This window comes from Marmota marmota, unplaced genomic scaffold, assembly GCF_001458135.2.
Source record: "Marmota marmota marmota unplaced genomic scaffold, marMar, whole genome shotgun sequence".
Classification (NCBI taxonomy): domain Eukaryota; kingdom Metazoa; phylum Chordata; class Mammalia; order Rodentia; family Sciuridae; genus Marmota; species Marmota marmota.
In genome coordinates, this window is record NW_025999987.1 from 548,606 (window position 1) to 575,409 (window position 26,804).

Sequence of the window (26,804 nt, forward strand, 5' to 3'; positions counted from 1 at the left end):
GAAAAAGATTGCCAAATGACTTTTTGTCCACTGAAATTGTCCTTCAAAAGTGTTCTCTTGAATGATTTCAATTGTTTTTAGAATCCCATTTTAATTTTTTTGCTAGCTTTATTTTTGTACTATTTTCTTAGGGATTTTCTTGGGATTATCATGCTCATCTTAACTTTTCAGTGTCCTCCACTTGACATTGTCTTAGTTCACATAAATACAGAAATCTTTAGAATTCTAAACTCTCCTCATTGTTATGTTTAATATATTTATTCAGGATTCAGAGTCCTCACAAAAAAGCTCTATCTGTATTTATTAAGTAAGTATAAAAGAGATCCAGGCATGGTGGTACATGCCTATAATTCCAGCCTTTCAGGAGACTCAGAGTCAGAAGGATTGCATGTTCAAACTCAGCCTCAGGAACTTAGTAAGACCCTAAGCAACTTAGTGAGACCCTGTCTCAAAATAAAATATAAAAAGGGTTAGGGGTGTGGTTCAGTGGGTAAGCGCCCTTGGGTTCAAAAAAAGGTGAAAGAGAAAGATAATCTTTTTTTTTTAAGTGTACATCATACATTTATTACCTACAACCCTCTCAACTCCAAAATTGGGCACAGGGATTAAAAATAAAAATTCATTGCACTACTTGGTAAAGCATTGCTAGTAACTTTCATAAAAAATGTACAAACTTTGTTAAAAATTTATTAAGCCTTCAAATGATTTGGTTACAGATATTTATAATATGTACATTTAAAACTATATGTTAACTGATACAATGGAATATGATTTGAGGAAATGACTCAGCAAATGATTCCAACAGACACCTCTGTAAGCTTTCATAATCTGAAGCAATAGAGAAATGAGATAACCAACAGGGGGAAAATAGCTTTCTAATGAAGGCCTAAAGATATCTGTGAAAAATATACTCACAAGTGAGTTGGTAGATCTCATTCAAAATTATTACAAGAGGCCCAAACTTAAGAATCTTAAATCATATTTCAGAGAGTATATAAAAATCTAAATATACTTTCACATTTTCCAGATTTTGGTTAAAAAAAATTTTTTTCCCTAGGACAAAAAAATCCTTAATATGAGATCTTGATCCATGGAGGCTTTGAGTTGTTTTTTTTTTTGGGGGGGTGGTGGGGATTAAAAACAATACCAAACATGACAATTCATACCAAAAAACAAATAAACCAAAACCCACAAAAAAAAACCCACAGCTGAGTTAAGATGGTAAAGCCAATGTTGTTTTAGGAGGAAAGAGGACAAGGCAACAAACCAACATCTGCCTGCAATCTGGCACATCACCAGTGGTAACAGCTGGGCAAGAAATCAACTTTCTTTCTCATATGCTAGACACAGAGTTGCTCACTGTGGCTAGTTTGAGCTGGTTCAGAACACACAACATGTGCTCCTAATATACACTAACCACTTGGTAAGCAAGTCTGGACACATCTCTAAGAGCTCCATGCAAAGATAAGACATTCCTCTAGAGATCAGCCACAACAGTGCAACAATTAAACTCAGACCCTGCTGCCTCCTAAATTGCCAACTAAATTGCCTCTCAAAAATTTACTAGAAAAGGGACATTACAACAGGAATTCATAGTCAGAGGAAGGGGAGAAAAAGCTACTTCTCCTAGTCATTAGTACAATGTGCCTCGTTAATTGGTTATCTCTATGTAAATTAGAAAAAGTGCTTTAACTTGCATGCTTCAGTAAAATGAATACTGAGTGTAGTAGTGTTATGTTAGATCTGTACAGATATAAATTTTTGCAGCTATATAAAAGAGTCTATAAGATGGGTTTTTGCCATTTTAAACATGATTTTTTTTAATTAAAAAAGATAGAACTGTATGTGATTTGTATGTAGCTGATTATTATATGCCAATAATTTTGGTCTTTAACATACTTTTTACTCTTCAGGAACAGGAAAGGAATTATCCTAAGATTTAACCGTAACGTGCATTTTACTACTGTTTAGGTGTATTTCTGATGCACTGACGAATCTAGGGGCAAAGTATGCAAAATCCTATTTGTATGACTAGATAGAGGCAACAGTGTCTGGAAGAGGACAAAATTGTGCTTCTGTGTGAATTGACTTTACAGAACTCTAGGCTGTGACGAGCTTATAGATTTCAAGGGAGGGCAAGCAGCATGGCAGTAACAAGTAGTTAACTCTGTCTGAGTACAAAAGAAAGATAATTTTTTACATTGAGCCAGACATTTGACATTTAACAGTTCTGATGTTCTTACCTTTTCTGGGATTCTGAGTTTTCTACTGGCATTGTTTGTTTTCAAACAATGTACACAATGGTAGGATTCATTGTGGAATATTCATATATGTATATAAGAAAATGATGTCAGATTTATTCTATTGTCTTTCCTTTTCTTTCCCTAATTCCCCCTCCCTTACCTTTATTCCCCTTTGTCTAATCTACTTAACTTCTAATCTTTATTGTTTTCTTGAATGGGGATATAGGCAGTAGAAAATATTGAATTTAAGAAAGAAGAAAAAGCAGATCTTGATATCTGGGAACTGCTCTGACACTTAGAGCTAGGCCTCAGATTTCTTAGGAGCTGTCCTGGTGCTCACAGGATTCAGGAACTGAGGGCTGTGCTATTCCCTGTTGGATAAAAGGCATGTTAAGAAGCAATGTCAGACAAGCTCGTTCTACAGCCACACAAAGTGAAATTAAAATAAGAGTAATACATAACTTTTTCTAAGCATTTGCAAAAATAAGGAACTATGAAAGTCACAAAACACTAACCATCTTCTTATGTTGGTGAATATGACTGGCAGCAGCTTCTTGACCAATTACAGTTTTATTCTTACTCTGGTCTTTACTTATTGTGACTAAGATTTACAGAGACACTCCATCCCACAATTGCTCCAGTTTCTTGACAACACCCAATCTACAGTGAACAGCCAATCTACACTACTTCCTTGCTGTCCCCATGTCATCCATCCAAAGCCCCAATCCTATATCTTATCCTTTCAATTACCTTTGTACTAAGACAGACTATGTTTTTCATATGAAGATAATTTTAACAGATTTCCTTCCATCCAGGAGTCACAGTGTATATTTCTGGGTGGAAGAGTGAATGTAAAGAACATAGTAGAGGGGCTGGGGTTGAGGCCCAGTGACAGAGCGCTTGCCTCCCACATGTGAGGCACTGGGTTCAACCCTCAGCACCACATAAAAATGAATAAACAAAATAAAGATATTGCATTCGTCTATAACTAAAAAAATATTTTTTAAAAAAGAACATAGTAGATGTTCACTGTCAGAAATAGTAACTATGAGCTAGATATAACTATTTATATTTAAATTGACAAAAAAATTAAAATTATTTATCAGACTAGCCACATTTAAGTGCTTAATAGCCACTTGTAACTAGTGGCTACCTTAATGGTAGGTGCAGAGATAGAACAATTTCATCACCACAGAGTGTTCTATCAAACAGTATTCTGCCACCTGTCTTCAGATTCTCCTCAGAAGAAGGCATGGAGATTCTGAGGCCTATAAGTCACTTCCGCTGAAGGAGGGGTCCTGACCCTGACCTTGACGGATGAGTGCTGGTCTTCAGGGAAAAGGCCTCTGCAGGGGACAAGCTTGGGGATAGCTCCACTGGGCCACAAGACCCAGGTGACGTGGAATCTATGTAACCATGACACAGACCTTTTGCCCCACCTTGGCCACTCATTGTCCTTACCTCTTGCCTACCCCTTACCTCCTATTTTCCTGCCCTTCCCCACAACTGACCTCAGTCCAGTCCTTTGTCTACCTCCCTTCACCCCTTTTCTGTCTCACTTTCACTCCCCTTTGCCCCAGCAACCTGGAACCCCTGGACTCTGTGGGTCCCCATGGCTCCATTCCTTCATGTGTTTCCACACAGCTGTGTCCCCACCCAGGTGCCTAGAGCCCCGCTTCCTTGCAGTCCACTGTGTGCAGATCCTGTGCTTCCACAGTGATATCCTGAGTCCAAAGATGGAGCAGCGGAAGCAGTGGATGGAGTCATAGGTTCTGGAGTATTGGGAGGAGGAGACACTGGGCATCCAGAACTCTGCAGAGTCTTACTTTGCAGGCCTGAATAACCTATGTGAACAAGAGTGAGGCTGGTGAGTGACAGTGGCCTAGTGCATATAATTGGAGAAGGGTCCCCCATGTGTGAACCCTGATAACTAGATCTCTGGGTCTTTGTGTAACCATCCAGACTTTATTGACTCTACCACCCTCCTATCCCCTCCATCCAGCAAGAGGGTAAGAGACTGTGGGCATTGCCTTCCATTTCAGAGACCCTGGGTGCATGAAGAGGGAAGAGTTCTGACCAGTCACTGACCTTTGGAATCTGGGAGATGAGGCTGACAGCAGAGTGTGACTAAGAGGGCTGCTCTGACCTAGCAGTCATGGCCAGAATCTCACACTCTCCAGAGGATGTCTCACTGTAAGTAAAGTGAGTACTGATGGGTGCCTCCTCCACAGGTGCCATCACAATGCTTAGGATCATGTTGGATTTCCTCACCTTGATAAAGGACTTGAGCTCCTGAACAACATCAGACAAGGTGGCTCAGGTCACCAGGTACCAAGTGGGAGGCTGTCCCAGAGGCTGAACTCATCAGGGCTTACCTGGAGGACATGTGCATGGATGATCCAAGTGGGCGGCTGTGGTGTTCCCTCTGGAGATAAGCAGACATTTACATGCTGTGTGCAGTGTCATGCGCTGCCTGAGCCTCTCATCCTAAGAAAGAGTAAGGAGGACATGAGGGCACAGAGTCTGTTGTCAAGGAAAGTTGGAGCACCTTCAGCAAGTTCTGAATTTGGGGGTCAAGGGCCCTAACCTTGCCTGCCTTCCCAAGAGCCTCCTCCTTAGCCCACCATCCCCACTGTGAGCATCACGGCAGTCCTGGTTCTCCTTGGAGCTGTGGTGGCTCCTGTGATGTGGAGGAGGAGGAACACAGGTAGGGAAAGAGTGAGGAGGGGGTCTGAGCTCCTGGCAGGTGGGGGTCAGACCCAGGTAGAAACATGCCATGTGCTTAGCCAGTCTGGGGCCAGTTCTTGAAAGTTACTCTATTATACAGTACCTGGAAAGTAAAGGACAGATTGATGACATTGACGACTAGAGTGATGGGACTTGACTCCTAGCAGTCAGAGGTCTGAGTGGAAGGTCCCTGCTGAGGCCAAACCTCCAGGAAGGCAGTTGGTCCCAATCCCTTCACATTTCTTTCTTCATATTTTCTGTTCCTTTTGTAGGTCTGCAGTCACAGTTCTGTAATTCCCTGGGGTTCAGGATTTTCTAGTTCCTCTAGGCCTTCATGGCCCTGCTTCCTCTCTGGCTTCTCCCAAGTTGTTTTCTTCCCACAGATGGAAAAAGAGGTAGCCATAGTCAGGCTACATGTAAGTGTGAGTAGAATTGATCCCTGACCCTCTGGGTGAGTTAGATTGGAGCCCCTGGGGGAGTCATTCACCCCAATCTTTTTAAAATGAATAAGATTGTGGGAATAGCAGAGAGGAAGCATGTCATTATTTCTCATCTTTGATAAATTCCTACTCAGTTTCTATCTCCTCTGCTCACCTATGCCCCTCCCTGCCTTTAGTCTTAATGATGGCTTCTATTCAAACTTATGGCTCCTATCTAAACTTATAGATTCATAAAGCAGAGTCTAATAGAGATTTTTATTTGGTTAAAAACAGGACTGAGGAGCCTAGGTATGAGAGGGGAAGCAACACTGGTGAGAAAAGCCCAGGTGGCCCTAATTTCAGTGTGAGAGGACCTCGTTTTGCAGCTTCCACAGAGCAGTATCACCATCTACCCTAGTTGGCGACCTAATGCTGGGTTCACAAAATCTGATTATTCTAATAACTTAGGAAAATGGTGAAGAAAGCACGCAAATGCACAGAAGTACCTTTTTCAAAATCCAGGATGGTTCTGTGACCTAGGGGTCCATGGAAAGAGAGAGAGCCACTGGAATTCTTTATTCTTATATAGTGGACATACCAGGGGAAGTTTCATAGAACATTCTACCCCCAAAAGGGCAAAGGGATAGGATTACAAAGGAACAGATAAGTGTAACCCCCACCCCAGCAGGTGACACGTACACCTGGAGTCATACCTTGTTTTCTGAGCTGAGGTAACGCCCAAGTTACTGAGATGCAATAATTCAGGATCCCCAGTGCATCAGGACTTAAAAGGAGTCTGCATCCAGGGAAGCTCCCAACAGAGCACTCTTTGGTCTGAGGCTCCATTAATGAATATACTGTCTCTAGGTTATGGAGGTGCTCTACAGTGAACTTTCATTCCATTGATATTTTTTGAGTACTATGTATATGACACACAATTTTTGCATTTAGAACCTGTCTTGGAATTAAAAAAAAGAAAAAAATTCTATTTTGTGAAATATGACTTTCACTAGGAACAGGCAGATGATATGCCCTAAGTAGAGTAAGAAAAGTGTTTATATTAGAAGGTGGTCAGTGTTACAGGGAATGTGATCCGGAGTGCTGTTGTGTAGGTACAGGGAAAATGACAGTTTCCATAGGGCCAGTGTGGGCCTGTTGGGTAGGTGACAGATTTGAAGAACATGAAGAGCTCTGTCATGAGGACTCTGGGTAATTGTTTTCTAGGCAGGGGAACTGTCAGTGCTAATGCACTAGGGCAAGATTGTGTCTATGCATTCTGGAAGAACAAGGAGGCTTGTGTGACTGGAGCAGAGTCATCAAGAAGAGGAGGCTATCAGTACAGACAGAACATGTGGAGCTGAAGAGTGTTGGAAGGACTCTTAATGTGAGTGAGGCAGTCTGGAGCAGACAGATGAGGGCAACTTCTTATTTCAAGGACTCACTCTGGCTGCTCTGCAGAGAACAGTATGGAGAGAAAAGGGGCAGGTGAGGAGGTAGAGAAAAATGGAGGGAACTAGTGTAAGTCCTTCAGGATGGACATGTTGGTCACTTTACCTGGGTTGCAAGCAGTGAAAACTGGAAATGACTGGATTCTACAAATATATTGAAGATGAACTTGAGTAGCAACTGTTCTACTCAGACAAGTGGGAACTGCTGAGGATAACTGAATGCACCTCAGAGGCTCAGTGTACAAGGTGTTGTGCTGTGCAGGTAAGGTGGCCATTTGGCAGTGGAACAGATGACTGTGGAAACACTTAGAAAGAACTTATGTATTGGAGAAATAGAAGTGGGAAATGATACCATTTAAATGATAGTTAAAGTCTTGTGAGCTGATGAGGTCATTAAGGGAGAGATTGGCTGCAGAGCAGAAAGGGAACAAGCACTGAGTGAAGCCTCAGTGCAAGTGGATCAGATCCCATGCTCAGAGCAGACAGTACAATTCTCGAACCACATCTAGAAGCATGTAGACAGGAAGTTCCAGACTTTCCTGAGCACTGAAATACCTTGAATGTCATCTCAACTGGCAGACGGTCTAGAGTTGAGCAGAAGATTCCATGTTTTCAACAATGTGGTGCTGATGCTTTTGGTCTGCTGATCACACTTCTTACTACAGTAGCAAGAAAGTAGAACAGGATTCCCAGGCTATCATAGGTGACTCGTTTAATGCTTTTTCAACAAGCAGTATTTGGTCTTGGGCATAGGACTGAGACTGCGGGTCTCAGTGTTTGTACTACCAGTACAATCCAGCAATTGTGCTACTCAGACAGGTGGAAACTGCTGAGGTCAGCCATCAGGGTGTTTAGGGTGGGGAGGGGTCTGACCTCTATATTTATTTTTATTTATTTATTTATTTTTTATTAGTTGCTCAAGACAATACAATGATCTTGACATATCATACATTTGATTCAAAATGTGGTTTTGTCCATGGAAAGAAAATGGAGGATAGATTTAGTCAATTATCACACCAAAGTTAGGAGGTAAATGTCATTTTCTGTCCCATGGGGTAAAGGCAGATGGAAGATTTCAGGAAATGGCTCTTGGTTTAGCCTAATGTAAGCCTTTAGACATGGCTCTCTGAGACCACTACCCTGACCTGATTTATTAGTCATTTCTTAAGCAAACAATGGTGTGCTAGGTTTTCTAATTTGAACATAAAGGGATTTATATATGTGATTTGGGCGGCTGACTTCATTTGGGGGAAGGTCAGAGAGCTAGACTTGAGGATGCACAGCCAGAGACACAATTCACAATCCATCCTTCAGTTGGGAACCACTGACCCTGGTGCTAGACTCAGATGACACTAAGACCCTCTGAGGCTGAACACTGGATCCTGTAGCAGGAACTGTTGTCATTGCTGCTCATAGAATCTGAGCATCACTGTTGCTATTAATGCCACCTTTGTAAATCATTGTGCACAGTTCCAGCTGCTGTGTGTCAATGCATCCTGGTCATGGCCTGATAGGTGACATGTGGTCATCTGATCTGTAGAGCCCAAGCCTGATACAATGGTCAAATGCTGTAATGTTGAGAAAAGTGAATCTTCCTCTTTTAAGGAAGGAAGTGGAGTGTCTCCTATCAAAATTCTATAAAAGTGGGATTTCCCCATAGTAGGAAGAGAATTCAAGTTATCAAGAGCAGATGGTTAAAGGATGGGATTACTAATATCAGTTCCTGGAACAGTGAACTGAGGGAACTTGATTAGATACATCACAGGTGCCTGTGTTCCCCTAAGTTCTAAATAACATCTATCAAATTATTCCTCTGATACTACATTTGGGGGTCCAGCTTTCTTCTCCAATTTATACTCTAGGATAGTGGAATGACTGTGTAGAATGGTAAACTGATTATTCCATTGATTTTCTTCCTATTTTTGTTTCTTGCTTGGATTAAAAACCCCAGATCTGTAAGACAACTAAGGATCATGAATGGTCTAAAAGTAATGTCAATTTTTATATTTTGTTGTACATGCACATAAGGACAGTGTCCATAATATTCATCAGTTATTTTTCTTTGCCCACAAAAGTCTAAAATATCCTGCTGGTACAGTTCCCTTTCTACCTAAGCTGTATCAACAGCTGATGTTCAAACTGTTCCTAGCAGATAAAAAGACTCAGCATATATGACCAACTTTGCTTGACTGTTACCCATGTGGGGTAAGGTAGAAGCTTACTTGCTTACTCTTGCCATTTCTGCATATACCTCTTGTGGTCTGGTAATAAAAAGGATAGAGAACTTAGCATTATAATGAGCAAAGTATATTCTAAGTTACCTAGAAGAGGCACAGGGCAGCTTTGACTGAAACAACAACAACAAAAACAATAGAATTAAAGACAAATAGAAAAAACATGAATGGGTGATATGAACAGTCTCTTAAACCGGCAGCAGTGTCTTCCCTGCAAGTACAGGTGCTGACCTAGGAGAGCCATCCTAGCAGATAACACCATGACAGAGGAACAAAAACCAGATTTATTCTCACACTCAATACATGACAATTCAGAAAAACATATGTAAATATATACAGATATTCAGATTGCACAACAAGCACCCCAAAGACTATAATCTGTGAGACAAACAGAATGAAGGACATGAGGCCTGCCGTTGTTCATCCTCCTTCCCGAAGTTTCCAGTACACAGTGTAGGGGGAGGGTCCTACACAACTCAGCTGTCTCAGTGACTTGAGGTTGAAAAGTTGTGATTTGAGGAGTGCAGGGAAGCCAGAATATGCAAAATGAAGGCACCTAGAAAAGGTCACTAAAAATAAAAGCAATGTAGGTCTGCAGGGGGTTCTCCTCAATCTTCAGCTCATCAGTAAATGTACATTAGAAAATTGCCCAAGGAGAGGGAAAGAATGATCCAAAAGGCCTACAGGGAATAATGGTACCTAGGGATACACATGGCCAATGATGGCATTTGCTTCCACTGGCATTATTGGAAAGGCTTATAGTTTTCTGGGCATTTGATAGAATACTCAGAAGGGTCTTGTGACTTTAGTGGTGAATAATTATCCTGGACTAAACGGTTTCTGGTTTTACCTAAGAAATATTAAAAATAGAGCACAAAGGAAAAAAGCAGGTCCTGAATGACTTCATTTGCTAAAAAATGTTTATGGCATGCAAAAATGTTTTACACCTAACTTGTTTAAGTCAGAATGTCTGCTATCAAATAAAAAGTCACCAATAATATTATGAGAGCAAGAAAATGTAATTCAGAAGACACAGAAAAGCATCAATCATAATTAACCTAGAACTTCCACTAAGGTTAATATTAGCAAATGATTTCAAAACACTTATTGTAAATGTATGGCATATATTCAATAAGTAACAAAGTAGATAGGAAGATGCATTAAAAAATAAAAATAAAATTTCTAAGGAAAAAGTGTCTGAGATATAGAACATGCTGGGTATGAGATGGAATTAATAGGAGATCTTGTATTGTAGAAAAGATCAATGTTTTGAAGGCATATAAAAATATCTTTCCAAAATTATATAAAGATATGATTTTTACAACATTTTAGGTATCTAACATATTTGCATAGGATATGTTTAACAATAATCACAGAAAGAGGAAGAGAGAAAACAGAGTATAGAGGTAGCATTCCTATATTCCCATATAGCAGTTTCCAAAGTGATTTCTAATAAGACTAGATGTATCTGGTAAGTAATTCAAGCAACCATTAAGAAAACTCTAGGGGATTTTGTTGAATTGGCTTATTTTACTTAGCATGAATGATATTCTCCAACTCCAACCTTTACTGGCAAATTCCATAATTTTACTCTTCTTTAAAGCTGAGCAGTATTCCATTGAGTATATATACCACATTTTCTTTATCCATTCACCTATTGAAGGACACCTAGATTGGTTTCATAGTCTAGCTATTGTGAATTGAGGTGTTATAAACATTGATGTGGCTGCGTGTTTTCTCTAATATGCAGATGTTAATTCACAATAAGTTGGGTGGCTCTAGGGAAGAATAGTGTTACCTTAGATTAGATAGAGGGAAGTGATGGGAAGAGAGGGGATATGGGAATAGGAAAGATAGTAGAATGAAACAGACATTTTACTGTATGTATATATATGACTGCATGACCCATATGAGTCTAGAACATGTGCACTCAGAAAAATGAGAAATTATATCCCATCTATGTATGATATATCAAAGTGCATAAATGCATTCTACCGTCATGTACAACTAATTAAAACAAATTAAAAATATATAACACATTAAAAAAGAAAACTTTAGGGGAAAACTATTATGGAAATTAACCTACTTTAAAATATCCACTTGGCACATGCAATCAAGGAACAAAAATGTGAGTCACATAAAAATAAGAATAAAATGACTGATAAATATATTTGGAATAAATATTTTTTTTAAATTTTTTTATTCTTGGTTGTTCAAAACATTACATAGTTCTTGATATATCATATTTCACACTTTGATTCAAGTGGGTTATGAACTCCCATTTTTACCCCATATACAAATTGCAGAATCACATCAGTTACACATCCATTGATTTACATATTGCCATACTAGTGTCTGTTGTATTTTGCTGCCTTTCCTATCCTCTACTATCCCCCCTCCCCTCCCCTCCCCTCCCCTCTTCTCTCTCTACCCCCTCTACTGTCATTCATTTCTCCCCCTTGTATTATTTTCCCCTTTCCCCTCACTTCCTCTTGTATGAAATTTTGTATAACCCTGAGGATCTCCTTCCATTTCCATGCAATTTCCCTTCTCTCTCCCTTTCCCTCCCACCTCTCATCCCTGTTTAATGTTAATCTTCTTCTCATGCTCTTCGTCCCTACTCTGTTCTTAGTTACTCTCCTTATATCAAAGAAGACATTTGGCATTTGTTTTTTAGGGATTGGCTAGCTTCACTTAGCATAATCTGCTCTAATGCCATCCATTTCCCTGCAAATTCTATGATTTTGTCATTTTTTAATGCAGAGTAATACTCCATTGTGTATAAATGCCACATTTTTTTTATCCATTCGTCTATTGAAGGGCATCTAGGTTGGTTCCACAGTCTTGCTATTGTGAATTGTGCTGCTATGAACATCGATGTAGCAGTGTCCCTGTAGCATGCTCTTTTTAGGTCTTTAGGGAATAGACCGAGAAGGGGAATAGCTGGGTCAAATGGTGGCTCCATTCCCAGCTTTCCAAGAAATCTCCATACTGCTTTCCAAATTGGCTGCACCAATTTGCAGTCCCACCAGCAATGTACAAGTGTACCCTTTTCCCCACATCCTCGCCAGCACTTGTTGTTGTTTGACTTCATAATGGCTGCCAATCTTACTGGAGTGAGATGGTATCTTAGGGTGGTTTTGATTTGCATTTCTCTGACTGCTAGAGATGGTGAGCATTTTTTCATGTACTTGTTGATTGATTGTATGTCCTCCTCTGAGAAGTGTCTGTTCAGGTCCTTGGCCCATTTGTTGATTGGGTTGTTTGTTCTCTTATTGTCTAATTTTTTGAGTTCTTTGTATACTCTGGATATTAGGGCTCTATCTGAAGTGTGAGGAGTAAAGATTTGTTCCCAGGATGTAGGCTCTCTATTTACCTCTCTTATTGTTTCTTTTGCTGAGAAAAAACTTTCTAGTTTGAGTAAGTCCCATTTGTTGATTCTAGTTATTAACTTTTGTGCTATGGATGTCCTATTGAGGAATTTGGAGCCCGACCCCACAGTATGTAGATCGTAGCCAACTTTTTCTTCTATCAGACGGCGTGTCTCTGATTTGATATCAAGCTCCTTGATCCATTTTGAATTAACTTTTGTGCATGGCGAGAGAAAGGGATTCAGTTTCATTTTGTTGCATATGGATGGAATAAATATTAATGACTTCTTTCTTTTATTCTTTTCATGTTTGTGTGTGTGGTTAGAAAACTAAAGATCTGCCCTCTTAGCATATTTCAAGTAAACCATGGAGTGTTATTCTGTATATTCATATATTACATCTCCAGTATTTCTTCATATTGCATATCTTAAAGTTAGTTCTCTTTCTCCACACTATATCTTAAGGTTAGTTCTCTTTGCCCAACACTATTAACACATGTGGGTGAGATCATGTCAACTTTTTGTACTAGGCTTATTTCATTTAGTGTAATCTCCTCCTCATTCATCCATATTATTACCAATCATAAGATTTCTTTTTTTAAAGACTGAATAAATATTTTGTTACAATTTGTTCCACAGCAATTGAACATCCACAAAAGCAATTGTTCCACCCACAAAAGACATTATCAATTAAAATGGAGTGCTGCAATAATGAAACTTTAAAAGAATGCAGTAGATTTGTAAGTGGGTAATCAGTAGACTTTAAAGAAATTTTGAGGGTATTCTTTAGGAGAACTAGATTAGGAGAAACACCGCGGCTTTTCAAAGTAAGGGACAGAGGCCTAAAGAATGATAAAAGACCACAGAGCCCTTGAGAATTATCAGCAAGAAGCAGTGAAGAAATTATGTCACTGCAAACACAGGCTATCTTTCATTGAAACAACAACAACAGTGTATCACCAAGTGTGCAAAACAGATCTTAGTTGTGAGTCAAGAAGCAGAAGCTATTCTCAGGAAGAAATAGCACTAAGACCTAATCAAGAAATCTCCAGAATTTGTCTGGCTGTCTCTGAACAATGCCACATACTTGGGGCTCCTTTGTGCCTCTCACTTGTCCTCAATTTGAATATGATTTTATCTAGTGATTTTCTGTTCCCCACCATTGCATATTGTGTATGTCAGGGTGCAGAGGGTGAATTTCATGACTATATGTGAAGAGCTGCACTCACATCAGTTCATTCAAGGAGTCTCATTTGTACCTGGATTTGATTCAGATGATGAGAGTCTGTGCTTTCCACTGAGCGTATAATGGATTGAGATTTTTGGAGGCTTTGGGGTAGAAGCCTATGCACTATACATGTGAAAGGAATATAAAAGTTTGTGGCCAGAAGGATGACTATAGCACTTTTCAAATATTGAACACATATATTGATACTCAAGGGGAGGAGATAATTCCCACTTCTCATGGATGAGGCTGGACTTACTAAACTCACCTCTAGTAGAGAAAATATACCAGAAGTGACAGTATGCATTGACACCCAGAAAAAAAACTTGGATTTCCTGCTTGCTCTGCTCATTCTTGGATCAATTGTTCCTCGGTAAGCACCTGCTATGTTAGTGACTAACCCTCTAAGGAGATTCCCTTATGGCTAGAAACAGTTATAAGTATGAGCTGTGAAGGAGGTCCTTCCCTGACAATCAAGCCTTCCAGTTCTGGCCAATATATTAATTGCAATTTATGAGATGCCCAGAAGTAGACACACACAGCTAAATCAAGTCCTTGAACACTACATAAAAGGATCAAGATAATAAACCCTTGTAAGTTTAAGCTGCTAAGTTTTGGAGTTTTGTCTCACTTTCTGTATATTCCTCTCACTTCCTTCTTCTAAAACTAGGCTAATACAATACAAAAAAGAGAGCAACAACTAAAATCTATCATGAACCTAGATTTAAAAATCTACACAGAATGCTTGGAAACCAAATTCAAAAGCACATAGAAAGCAATGTACATCTATCTATTCACACTGGTTTTATCACATCATGGGAAATCAAGGTTGGTCTAATAATTGGAAAACTAATAAAATGAAAGTCAAAACCCATATGGTCATTACAAGGGATATAGAAAAAGCATTTGTCTAAATTCAACATTGTTACATGATAAAATCTCTAGCATAGTAAGAAGTAAAAGGAGCTTTCTCAACATGTGTAAGGACAGCAATTAAATTCCTCCTACAAGCAGTTGTCTGAGAAATGAAAGGCTCAATATTTTCTTCCTGGATCAGCTACCAACCAGACACATATGATCTCACCATTTTTTATTTAACTTTATTCTGGATTCCTAGTTAATTTGAGTCAAATAAAATAAAATCTTACAAATAAAAAAGGAAGAAATAAAACTATTCTTATTTGCAAGAAGCATAAACATTTATATTGAAAATTATAAGAAACTCCCCCAAATTCCTAGAATAAATAACTCAATTTAGCAAGGCCACAGTACAAAAGTTTAACCAAAACTAAATTTATTTTAGTATTCTAGCAATAAGCAATTATAACATGAGAATTGTATATCCTGCACTTATAATAGCATCAAACACCGTTAGCTAAATGAAATTCAGTATCCTGGATTGGGTTCTGGAACAGAAAAAAAACACTGTCTTAAAAAATCTGATGAGGGCTGGGGATATAGCTCAGTTGGTAGAGTGCTTGCCTCGCATGCACAAGGCCCTGGGTTCAATCCCCAGCACCAAAAAAAATAAAAATAAAAATAAAAAATAAAATCTGATGAACTATGGATATAATCCACACTTTAGTCAGATAAACAAAATAATGGTAAATTGTTAATTAAGACATATATGCAATATCATAGAAGATATTAGCAGGAAATAAACTGGGTGAAGTTTTAAAGGTAATTTGGTGTACTATCTTTGCACCTCCCCGTAAATCTAAAATGAATCCTAAAATATAAATATAAGAGTAAATAGAGTACTGAGTTATAAATTTAATTTCAAATGATGTAATTCATTTACTCTAAATTACAAAATGTTGCCAAGGCAAATAACAGAGACATAAAAGGGATAGGAATATATTATGCTTAAAGTTTGGAAAAAATCAGTGTTGTTAATATGAATATCCTGGCAAAATGAGTAGATTTAATAGAATACAAACAAAATTCTTACAGGCTTATTTTTCAATTGCATTTTACTTTAAAATTTTATAGAGAAAGGGATTAAGAAATGAGAGTGAGTTGGTTGTCCATCAATGTGAAAAAATGTCTGAGATAAAACCATTTTAAAGGAAGAAAACTTTATTTTGACTCATGATTTCAGAGGTTTCTACCCATGGCTGATTGGCTCCATTGCTTTTGTGCCTGTGGTTAGGCAGAATATCATGCTGGGAGTTTGTGGTGAATGAAACGTTCACTTCATGGCAATCAGAAGGCAAACAGAGAAAGAGGAAAGGAACCAGTGTCCCAATATCCACTTCAAGCTCACATCTTCAATGGCCCAACTGCCCTTCACAAGGCCCCACCTCCAAAGGGTTTCCCCCTCATCTCAACAGAGCCACAGTCAAAGTTAAGACAAGGTCTCTGGGACACATTCATGATTCCAAACTAAACACTTTTGAAAAACAAGAACAAAGTTAGAAGACTTAAAATATTTTATACCAAGATCTATTGCAAAACTACAGTCATCAAAACATGACCTCATATTGGTGTAAAAATATACAGAATACAGTACAGTTAAGGGACCACACTTTTATTATCAATTGTTTTTTGACAAAGATACCAAGATAATTCAATGAAGAAAATATGGGACTTCCAACACATGTTTCTGGAACACCTGGATATCTATAAGGGAGAAGAAAATGAAGATCCATCATTTCCAAACATTATGAATGAGGGTCAAATCACAATGAACCCAAATGTAATAAAACTATTAAACATGTTTTAAAAACATGGGGGAAAGTTTTTTCGATGAAGTGAGCAAAATTTTTCAACTACATGAAATATAAACAAAAAACATAAAATATATATCAAATAAGTGATTAAAAGACTTAATCATGATTAAACATACCTTTCAATGAACATGATAAAAAAAATGAAAACTACAGGAAGGCAGAGAAATGTTGTAAGACATATATTGGAAAGAAGGCCAATATCCAGAATAGATGGGGAACATTTACAATTCACTAATAAGACAACCCTTTCCTCCACAGAGGCAAAAAATAGTTCACAGGAGAAGCTATGCAAGTCACTAGTAAGTACTTGAAAAGATGCTCACCATTACCAGTCAACAAAGAAATGTGAATTACAACAACAAGCTACCACCTCACATCAACTAGAATGGATAACATTTAAAACACTTGTCAAAATATTACGTGGCAAAAAGACACGGAAATCTCATGCATTGCTGTGAGAAAAGTCAAAAAATAATCCCCATTTGTAAAACAGTATCACAATCTCTGATACAATTAAACATATACTACCATATGACCTAACAACCCCATTCTTAGTCATTTATCCAAAAAAAAAAAAAAAAAAAAGAGAAAAATGTCTAAACAGACTTACATTCAAATGTTCATAGTGAGTTTATTTATAGTTTATATTTATACTGGATCCAAAGTGGCAATAACCCATTTGTTTACAGACTTTTCAGTAGATAAACCAATGGATAAATAGCTTTTAGTAGCAATAACACAAATAGAACATTAATATGCACAAAACATGAATGAAGCTTAAAAATCTTGTGCTATACAAGACTACATACTACATGATTAAATGCATATGAAATTCTAAATATTTGAAATTACTGTTACAAAGAAGATCAGTGGTCACCCTGGGCTGGGTCACAAAGGGGTGTCAGGAAGCTTTTAGGGCCAGGGTTGGTAAGAGCACATCTTGATGGTGATGACAGGATAAACAATCACCAATATTCATGTAAATTTGCTTCCAGATTAGTGGATTGTATTTCACTTAAATATCTTAATAAACAAAAATGAGAAAAGAAGGCAATATAAATTCACTTTTCAATAAATAAAATTGACAGGATCTGTGCAAGCAATTCTTCGCCACAAGTAATTTGAAATGAAGTTCTTCACATGAAAGAAAAGAATGCTAACTGGTAACTCACACAAGAGAAGAATAACAACAATAATAACGAGAGATTTGATTTCGATTAAATGTCTTTACATTGTTTTCATGCTTATCTTTTCCAGACATTATTGTTTTGAGAATCTGGGGTTAGAAAGTCCTCCATTTCACATCCTGCCATGTGGTGACTGTCCTCTAGATTTGCTGAACATATCAGACTCACACCTCAAACTATGGATGCAGGAGAGGAAGAGCACCGAGAGGGAGTGGGGTTGGGATCTCACCTCAGCTTGCTGCTTCCTCTCCCTTCCTTCCTCCACACACCAGGGACATCAACCTCCCCCAAACTTTACGACCTCAGAAGGTCTCCATGAGGGAGAAATGGGAAGCAGTGATGAGATCCATGAACTCAGATACCCAGAATCACAGACAGGAAGTACTCCTTGATGTCAGCCCACCCCTATTCCTGATGCAGCCTGAGGGTTTCCCCAGTAGAATCTGGGATGTGCAGAGTGGTCTTAGAGCACTCTTCCTCTCAGTAAGTGAGACAATCAGAAACCATCATGGTGGGACAAAAGGAGGGGACATGAAATAAATCCCTGGGTGCAGTAATTTATCACCCTTTGTCACATGGCATGTTGCCTCTCTGCCCTATGTTCTTCCAACTGATCCATCATGAGATACTGATAAAAACCACAGAAGCAGAATGTTTGCACAAAGTGAAATTGTTACTGGTGAAAAGCCTATATAAACTCTGTAGCTTAGACATGTTCTTAGACTAGTTAAAGTTAATTAAATTTGGCAATAACACAACTGATCAATATATTATTAGTTTCCTACAACTTTACTGAGGATAATTTATCTGAAGTGTAAATTATGATAATGGTTACCTAGGTTATTTTCAGGATCTTGAGGGCCACTTTAGCTGAAGAGAACCAATTCTTCACTTGGGCCTGAAAATATTTTATGGATGACTGGGATGGGATGAATGGCACATGGTGGTTCCATTCCCAATTTTCCAATTTATCTCAGAGTCTACTCAGCTCTGCCCATTGGAGCTGGGATGAGTTTTCTTCTCCCCAACTTTTGTGCTTTTTCAGCAGCTATGGCAGTTCCAACACATAAAGTTCTTCAGTCCTATCAGAAGGCCCAGAATGATCCACAAGGCCTGGATGTTGACACAGAACAATGGCACCAGCTACAAGAGTACAAGGTGACCATGGCCATTTGGTGCTCTGAGTCTCATGCAAGAAGAAACATCTTTTGGAACTGTGCTCCCCTGGCTTGTGGAAACTACCAGACTCTAGTCCCCCAACCCCACAGAAAATAAATAAAAGTTTCCATCTTCCTTTGCTCAGAGAGCCGCTGGTCCCTCAATCCGTGATTCCTCCCTCCAGTGGAAGTCCTGTCATCCCTTTGGATGAAGTTCCAGTTGAAGTTTTGCCTTCCTACTCCTGCTTACTTGACTTTATTTTGGTTCCACCCCCAATGAGGATTTCTTATTGTAACCCAAGGGATCTTTAACTCTCTTCCTTCAGGACTAAGCTCAATATCATCTCTCAGTAAAGCCAATGCTGAGGATAATTATGAAGATTACAACCATCTCCCTCATCTTTCCTGCCTTCAAGTTTTTCTTCAAATCATTCTATTTTTCATCACTCCTAATTTTTACTTCAGGTACATTTTTATGTGATGTTTGAGTTTTCCATCTGAAGGTAAATTCCACCAGGGCAGCAATTTTTGCCAAGGCTTTCTTTGGTGTATCCCGGTTACCTGGAATAGGTCCACGCACATGGTGGTTCCATTCCCAGTTTTCCAAGAAATCTCCATACTGCTTTCCATATTGGCTGCATCAATTTGCAGTCCCACCAGCAATATATGAGGCCCCAACTTTCTTAATAAGACTCCTTTGGCACAGAATTAAAATAAAGAATCAATAAATGGGATGGACTCAAACTAAAAAATTTCTTCTCAGCAAAAGAAACTATCTGTGAGGTGAATAGGGAGCCTATATCTTGGGAGCAAATTTTTACCCCTCACACATCAGATAGAGCAATAATCTCTGGGTATATAAAGAACTCAAAAAGCTAAGTACCAAAAAAAACCCCAAATAATCCAATCCATAAATGGGCCATGGACCTGAACAGACACTTCTCAGAAGAGGATATACAATCAATCAACAAATATATGAAAAAATGTTCATCATCGCTAGCAATTAGAGAAATGCAAATCAAAACTACTCTAAGATTTCATCTCACTCCAGTCAGAATGGCAGCTATTATGAAGACAAACAACAATAAGTGTTGGTGAGGATGTGGATTTCATTAGTTTCTATTGATGACCCTTTTCTGTTCCAGGAGGCAAACTAGAAGAGCACACTGCATTTAGTTCCAATAATATCTTCTTAAGGCTCCTCCACTGTGACACTTTCTTTGATTTTCCTCCCTTTTGATGACCTTGGTATTTTGATGACCTTAATTTTGAATGACCCTTGACTTGAGTTTGGTTGGCTGGGCTATAGGATTGGGGAGACCACAGAGCTGAAATGCTATTCAACACAGAATGTCAAGGGCACTGCCCTCTTGACTCATCCCAATGCTGTGAACTTTCTTCACCTAGCCAAGTTGGAGTTTCCCATATTTCTCCCTGAGATGGTCTTTTTCTGAGTTCCCCTTTTCCATATGGAAGTCTTTGGAAGTCACTATGTGAAGCCTAGACTTATGAGATGCTCTGCTATAAACATTGCTTGCAGGTTTTTATTTGAGCATGTTATTCAAATTAGATGGATAAAGACCTAGGAGCATGATCACTGGGTTGTACAGCAAGTCTGTTTAGTTCTACAGGAAAAGATCAAATATCTCCCATCTTTGTTGCAACATTTTGCATTCCTGCCTGCAATGAACGAGTGTTCTTGTTGCTCTGGGTCATCATCAGCATGTTGCATTGTTTTATTCTTAATTTTACACAAATATGTGTGTAAATGTATATTTTTGTTTGAATTTGCATTTCCCTAATTTCCCTTCATACACCTTTTCATGAAATTATATGTCATCAGTAAATCTTCCTTGGAGAAGTGTCTTTTCAGACTTTTGTACATTTTCCCCTAATTTATGGTTGGTGCATGAATTTTGCATATTTATTCAGGCACATGAAGTAACAATTTAATTTGTTTTGCCCATTTTATTTTAAAACAATTTTTTTTGGTACCAGAGACTTAACCCAGGATATTTAACATACACAGCCTTTTTTTTTTTAATTTACTTTTAACCCATAGTTTTGAGACAGGATCTGGCCAAGTTAGTTAGGGCCTTGAGAAGTTGCTTAGGCTGACTTTGATAATGTAATCCTCCTACCTCAGCCTCCTCAGTATCTGGCATTATAGGGTAGCACTACCCAGCCCAGCTGTTTTGCCCCTCTTTGAATGGGGCTTTTTCTTTACTGATCAGTTTGTAGGGGATCCCTTCTATAGTCTAGATATAAATCTTTTATAAGATATGTCATTTGCAAATATTATATCCCAGTCTGTGGCCTTTACCAAGAAAACAATAATGATGGACTTTTTGTTTTTAGGCAATAGAGGTGAGACATTACTATCTGAGATGGTTTCTAGGTGGATGACCCAAGGGACAAGGGATGATTTTGGGAGAGGGGAGCACCATAAATAACTTACCTTTGTGTATTTTTACCTCTGAATTTTATTGTTTGTGCATGAAACCTGCACAAACAATTCTATTTTCAAAAGTAGATGCCATAATCATCCCTTACACTTGTGACACCATTGACACATCATGTCCTGATCATGGACGAAGACTAGGTGTGTCATAGGCTATGCCATCTCGGTTTGTGAAAATACACTTTAGGATGCTTGCACAATGATGAAATTGCTTAACAATTTACTTTTTTATTGGTGTATTAAAATTATACATAATAGTGGTATACATTATATCACAATTATATATGTTCATAACTTGATCAATCTCATTACCCTCGATCTCCCCTTTCCCTCTCCTCCTCCTTTTTCCTGATCCTCTTGCTCTATTGTCTCTCTTCTATTGTTATTTTAACTTAGTTCATTATACTTATATATGAAAGCAAGATTCATTGTGGAATGCCTGCACATGGACAGAGCATATTTTGGTAGATTTTGTTCCTTGTACTTCCCCATGTCCGCCCCTCCTCCCTTCCTCTCAATCCCCCTTTTCTACTCTATTCATCTCCCCTTCTATTTTCATGAGATTCCTTTTTATTCTGTTTATTTTCCTCTTGTACATATGAAAGAAAACTTTCACTCCTTGATTTTCTGAGTCTGGTTTATTTCATTTGGCATGATATTCTCCAGTTCTATCCATTTATTAACAAATAACATCATTTTTCTTTATGCCCGAATAAATATCAATTATGTATACATAGCACATTTTGTGTCCATTCATATATGACACACACCTAGGCTGGTTCTGTAACTTGGCTATTGTGAATTGTGCTGATATAAACATTGACATGCATGTTTCAATACAGTATGATGTTCCTATTCTTTTGGATAAATTCCAAGGAGTCAGAAAGTTGGTTCATATGTTGGTGCTATTCCTAGTCTTTTGAGGAATTTCCATAACTGACTTCCAAAGTGGTTGTTGGTAATTTGTAGTCCCACCAACATTTTAAGTGTATCTTCCCCCTGGCCTCTGCATCCTTTCCAGCATTTATTGTTATTCATATCCTTGATGACTCCCATTCTTACTGGCATGAGATGAAATCTCAGTGCAGTTTTGATTTGTATTTTTCTGATATATAAATATATAAATATAAATATATATATATATATATATATACACACACACACACACACACACACTCACACACACATATATAAAATATATGTATACATACATATGTAATATATATATTGTCAAATACACATACATATATTTGTTGCCATTTGTATTTCTTCTCTTGAGAAATATCTGTTTATTCTTTTGCTCATTTATTGACTGGGATATTTTATTTCCTACTTTCAAGTGTTTTGAGTTCTTTATATATTCTGGATATTAATCCCCTGTCAGAACAGTATCTTGCAAAGGTTTTCTCCCATCCCATATATTCTCTCTTTATACTTTTAATTTTTTCTTTTGCTGTGCAAAATCTTTTTGATTTTATGGCTCTTGTTCATCCTTGTTTTTTATTTCTTGAGCTTTAGGTGTATTATTAAGGAAGCTGAGGCCTCAGCCAGCATGCTGGAGTGTTGACCTGTTTTCTTCTAGTAGTTGAAGTGCTTCTGTTCTAATTTATAGGTCTTTAATCCACTTTCATTTGATTTTTGTGCAGGGTGAAAGATCGAGAACTAGTTTCATTCTTCCACATGTGGATATCCTCTGGATTTAACTTCTGCCTTACTCAGTGTAGTAATAACTCTTCCCCTCCTTCATGGGTGGCCATGATAATATGCAGCCCTCTGTGGGGATTATCTATCCTTACTTGTGACTTGTTTCTCTGGGAGACAATGAAACCCTTAGATTCCTTTCTTGTAACAAATCTTGGTCTGTCTGTATTGAGACTACCATTAGTTAATAAACTTTTGGGGGCAGGGCAGGAATTGGACCTCACTCAGAATGGAGGATCACAGCTAAATCTGATTTACATTTTTGGCACAATTTGGTTTTTCCCTTAGGCTTCCATATAGGAACTTCAAACTATTTTCCTTCCTTTTTATAAAACAGGCCAAGCTGTAGAATGGTATTAAATTTATATTTCTCTCTGATGGCCATGATTCTCCATCAGAGGGTTAGTATTGATGCCATGCTTGGCAGCAGAAGAAAATAAGGTGCTTTTTTGGGGGGCATTTGTGGGTTAAACTTGACCCAATTTTTCAGTGTGCAGGCTAGTGGTGAACTTGGCATAACTGTTGAGATCAAAGCTCCTATCTGAATATGAGAAAACAGAACTCAGGCACCTATGCCAGAGAAAGTGTCCACTTTGTTAGGGCTCCCTAATGAGCTTCTGATGGTCAGAAAACTCATGTGTCATTTCCCATTTTCTCCTGAATCTATTGCTGCATCAGCAGCTAGAATGCAAGTGTCTCTGTTTGCTACATGTTAAAGACCCTGCAGGATTTAGACTTGGTGGCATTTACTGGTCTCCTCCTAGCCACTGTAAAACTTCTAAGTGTGATACCCTAAATCTCCCTCTATTAAGCAAGATCCAAGAGGTCTGTGCAAGGCCAGAGCCATTAGGGGTAAAGGCTGCAATAAACAGCTTACACTTTCTGTGGGCCAAAGAAATCTCCAGAGGGCGAGGAGGATGTCTAGTGCCTTTTACCAGAGGAAAAAGGAAGAGGTCAATGGAAAGACCCAGGCTTTCCCTTAGGAACCATTTCATGTAAAATGTCCTTCTCTCAATGTGGGGGTGTGGGGGTGGAGAATGAAAGTGTAGTAGACTCATACAGAGGCATATATGTCATTGGGACATTTGCTTAGCACTGCCTAATCGATTGGTCACCACAGGATACCCAGAAGGCTGTCAGGAGATGGGATCAGGGGAGAAGCTTTTGAGATTCACCAGGAAGTGGCCTCCTGGCCAGAATCTCTCAGCTGCTTCCCTCCTTTGCTCAATTCTTTTCATCCAAAGGTAAACCATGGTTAAGGAGCCACTATCTACTAGCACCAGACATGCTCCAAGCCAGGATAGGAGGGTAGGAACTGGCCTTTGCAGAGCCCAACATGCCTGACCCACCGGTAAGGTGAATAGGAACCATACAAAACCATGAAATCTTTCACCTGAGTTTTAAGATTGGCAGGTTGTACTGATTGCATTTAAAGGCTGATAGGTACCCAAAATTGTCCTCCGGAAAAAAAAAAAAAAAGAAAGATACAGAAAGATGCAACTCAGAAAGACATAAGTTATGGAGGAGCTTACCTCAGTGATGAGTTCCCAAGCTGATACTGGTCTTGGAGATCAGGACCTGGTCCTTGTTCCCTAGTGTTGAAGATTAAACATGTGAGAAATGCTGAGGCAAGCATAGAAAACAAGTTTTATTTAAGAAAGTGGTAGAGACAGACTTCTCTGAAGAGGAGGGGCCCCAGAGGTTGATGTCCACAGGAGAGGGTGTGCCTTGCCCTTTAATGGATCCCAGAACCCTTTTTTAAAAAAAATTTTATTTATACATGGAGACAATATCTACATTTTTTAAATTTATTTTTATGTGGTGCTGAGGATCAAACCCAGTGACTTAACATGTGGGAGGCAAGTGTTCTACCACTGAGCAACAACCTCAGAGTTACAATCCCCAGAACCCTTTTTAATTATTACCTTCTCTTTCTTCTCCATGCATGTGCCTAAGAGCAGGGACATGGAGGTTAATTGTTAGCAACCCAGAGTGCCCAGGAGCATGACCACAGAGATTAACATGCATTGTCCTCTCTTTGATGACCAGTGATAACCAATCCTCATCCTCTCTCAACCCACCCCCTCATACCTACACTGGCTGCCTGATCTTCATCCCCTGCCTCAGTTTGTTGAGGAATGTGGCATTTTCCACTCCCTCAGGCCAGGCAGGGTTACACAGGCAGATTGCTTTTTGGCAAAGAAAGCATGTGGAAGCATGGGAAGAAGATTACCTCTACATAGGGAAGAGGGGTGGGAAGGAAAGGGAGGGAGAAAGGGAATTGCATGGATGGTGGAAGGAGACCCTCACTGTTATACAAAATACATATATGAAGATGTGAGAAAAAAAAAAAGGAATAGCATTTCCCTAGATTAGGTAGAGAGAAGTGATGGGAGGGGAGGGGAGGGGTTAGGGAGATAGGAAGGATAGTAGAATGAAACAGACATTATTATTACTGTGTGTGTATATGTGACTGCATGATCAATGTGATTCTGCAACCTGTACACTCAGAAAAGTGAGAAATTATATCCCATCTGATTCAAATGTAAAAAAGAAAGAAAGAAAGAAAGAAAGAAAGAAAGAAAGAAAGGAGGGCCAGCACAGAGGGCCCATTTAATAGTATTACTCTCTTAACCTCGTGTTCATACCATCCTCCTCTATTTGTCTCCTTCCATTATTTCCCCACTTCTTACAACTAGAGGATAAAATCCTTTCGCTTTTCACTAAAAAAAAAAAAAAAATAGAATTTAAGAAAGAACTGCATCATAATCCCATCACATATCCATGCCTGAAAACTGTCTCCTCCATCTTCCCACCAGTGATGATGAAACCAGAATTAGACAGGCTGTCACCGTAGATAGGTAAACCGAGGTAAACCGAGTCAGGTCGGGTCAAGGAGGCCAATTTTGAGTGAGTCTGGGAAGTTGGAGACTGTCCCCCAACCTGTTGCCAAGGTAACCTGTCCCATGAATTTCCCCTCCCTACAGGGAGCTATAAGGTTGTTAATATGTCCTCGTCTACTCCATCCGGCCCTTCCCCCTTCAGCCCACCTATTTCCCACCTTTTGGCCCTCCCACCAAGCATTCCTGGGCCTAGTCACCTATGTGGGAAGGAGAAAGATAAGGGAGGAAGGCAGGAGAAAAAAGGAAGCCTATAGGACATATAAAAAGGGCAGAACACCTTGTTTCTTGGGAACCATGATTTCCTTCTTCCTCGTGGGAGAAGTCTATGTTACCCCTTTTTAAATAAACCCTGCTTCATATGCTTGCCTCAGTGTGCTTCTCTAATGTTCAAACTTCAACATGTGGGGAAGCAGGACTCTGATAACCAGCCGTATCAATGATGGAAGTCTGTTGCTCTTGCTGAGGCCATCTCTGCACTTGGAAACAAGATTGTCCCTTCCTCCCCTGCATCATCACCTTCCACACAAGATCACAATGGTTCCTGCCTTCAATCATACTGCAATATCCCCCATTAAAACCAATACAACTGAACTCGGCATAAAAAACAAAAGCCCTGCATAGAAATCCACCACCTGATCTTATGTCTCCTTCCACTTAGTGCCCTATTTCTCTGATACATATTATAGAATGATGTCTGAGTCCCTTCTCTCATATTGTCTATTTAAACATTGATATTTTTCCTAGTGAAACAAGGAAAGCATTTGAAAGGTCAAATGCTTCCATAAGTCTAGGTATAAAGACAAATAACCTCAATCTTCCATGCAGTCCTATTTCTTGATCCTCAGAGGCAGCCTGCTTTACTTCTTTCACCTGTTGCTTTTACTGTTACCTCCACACCAATAAATAAAATTATAATAGGGGTCCTTCTCTAAGCACCAAACAAACAAACAAACAAACAAAAACAAACAAATAATCCAGTCAATAAATGGGCCAAGGA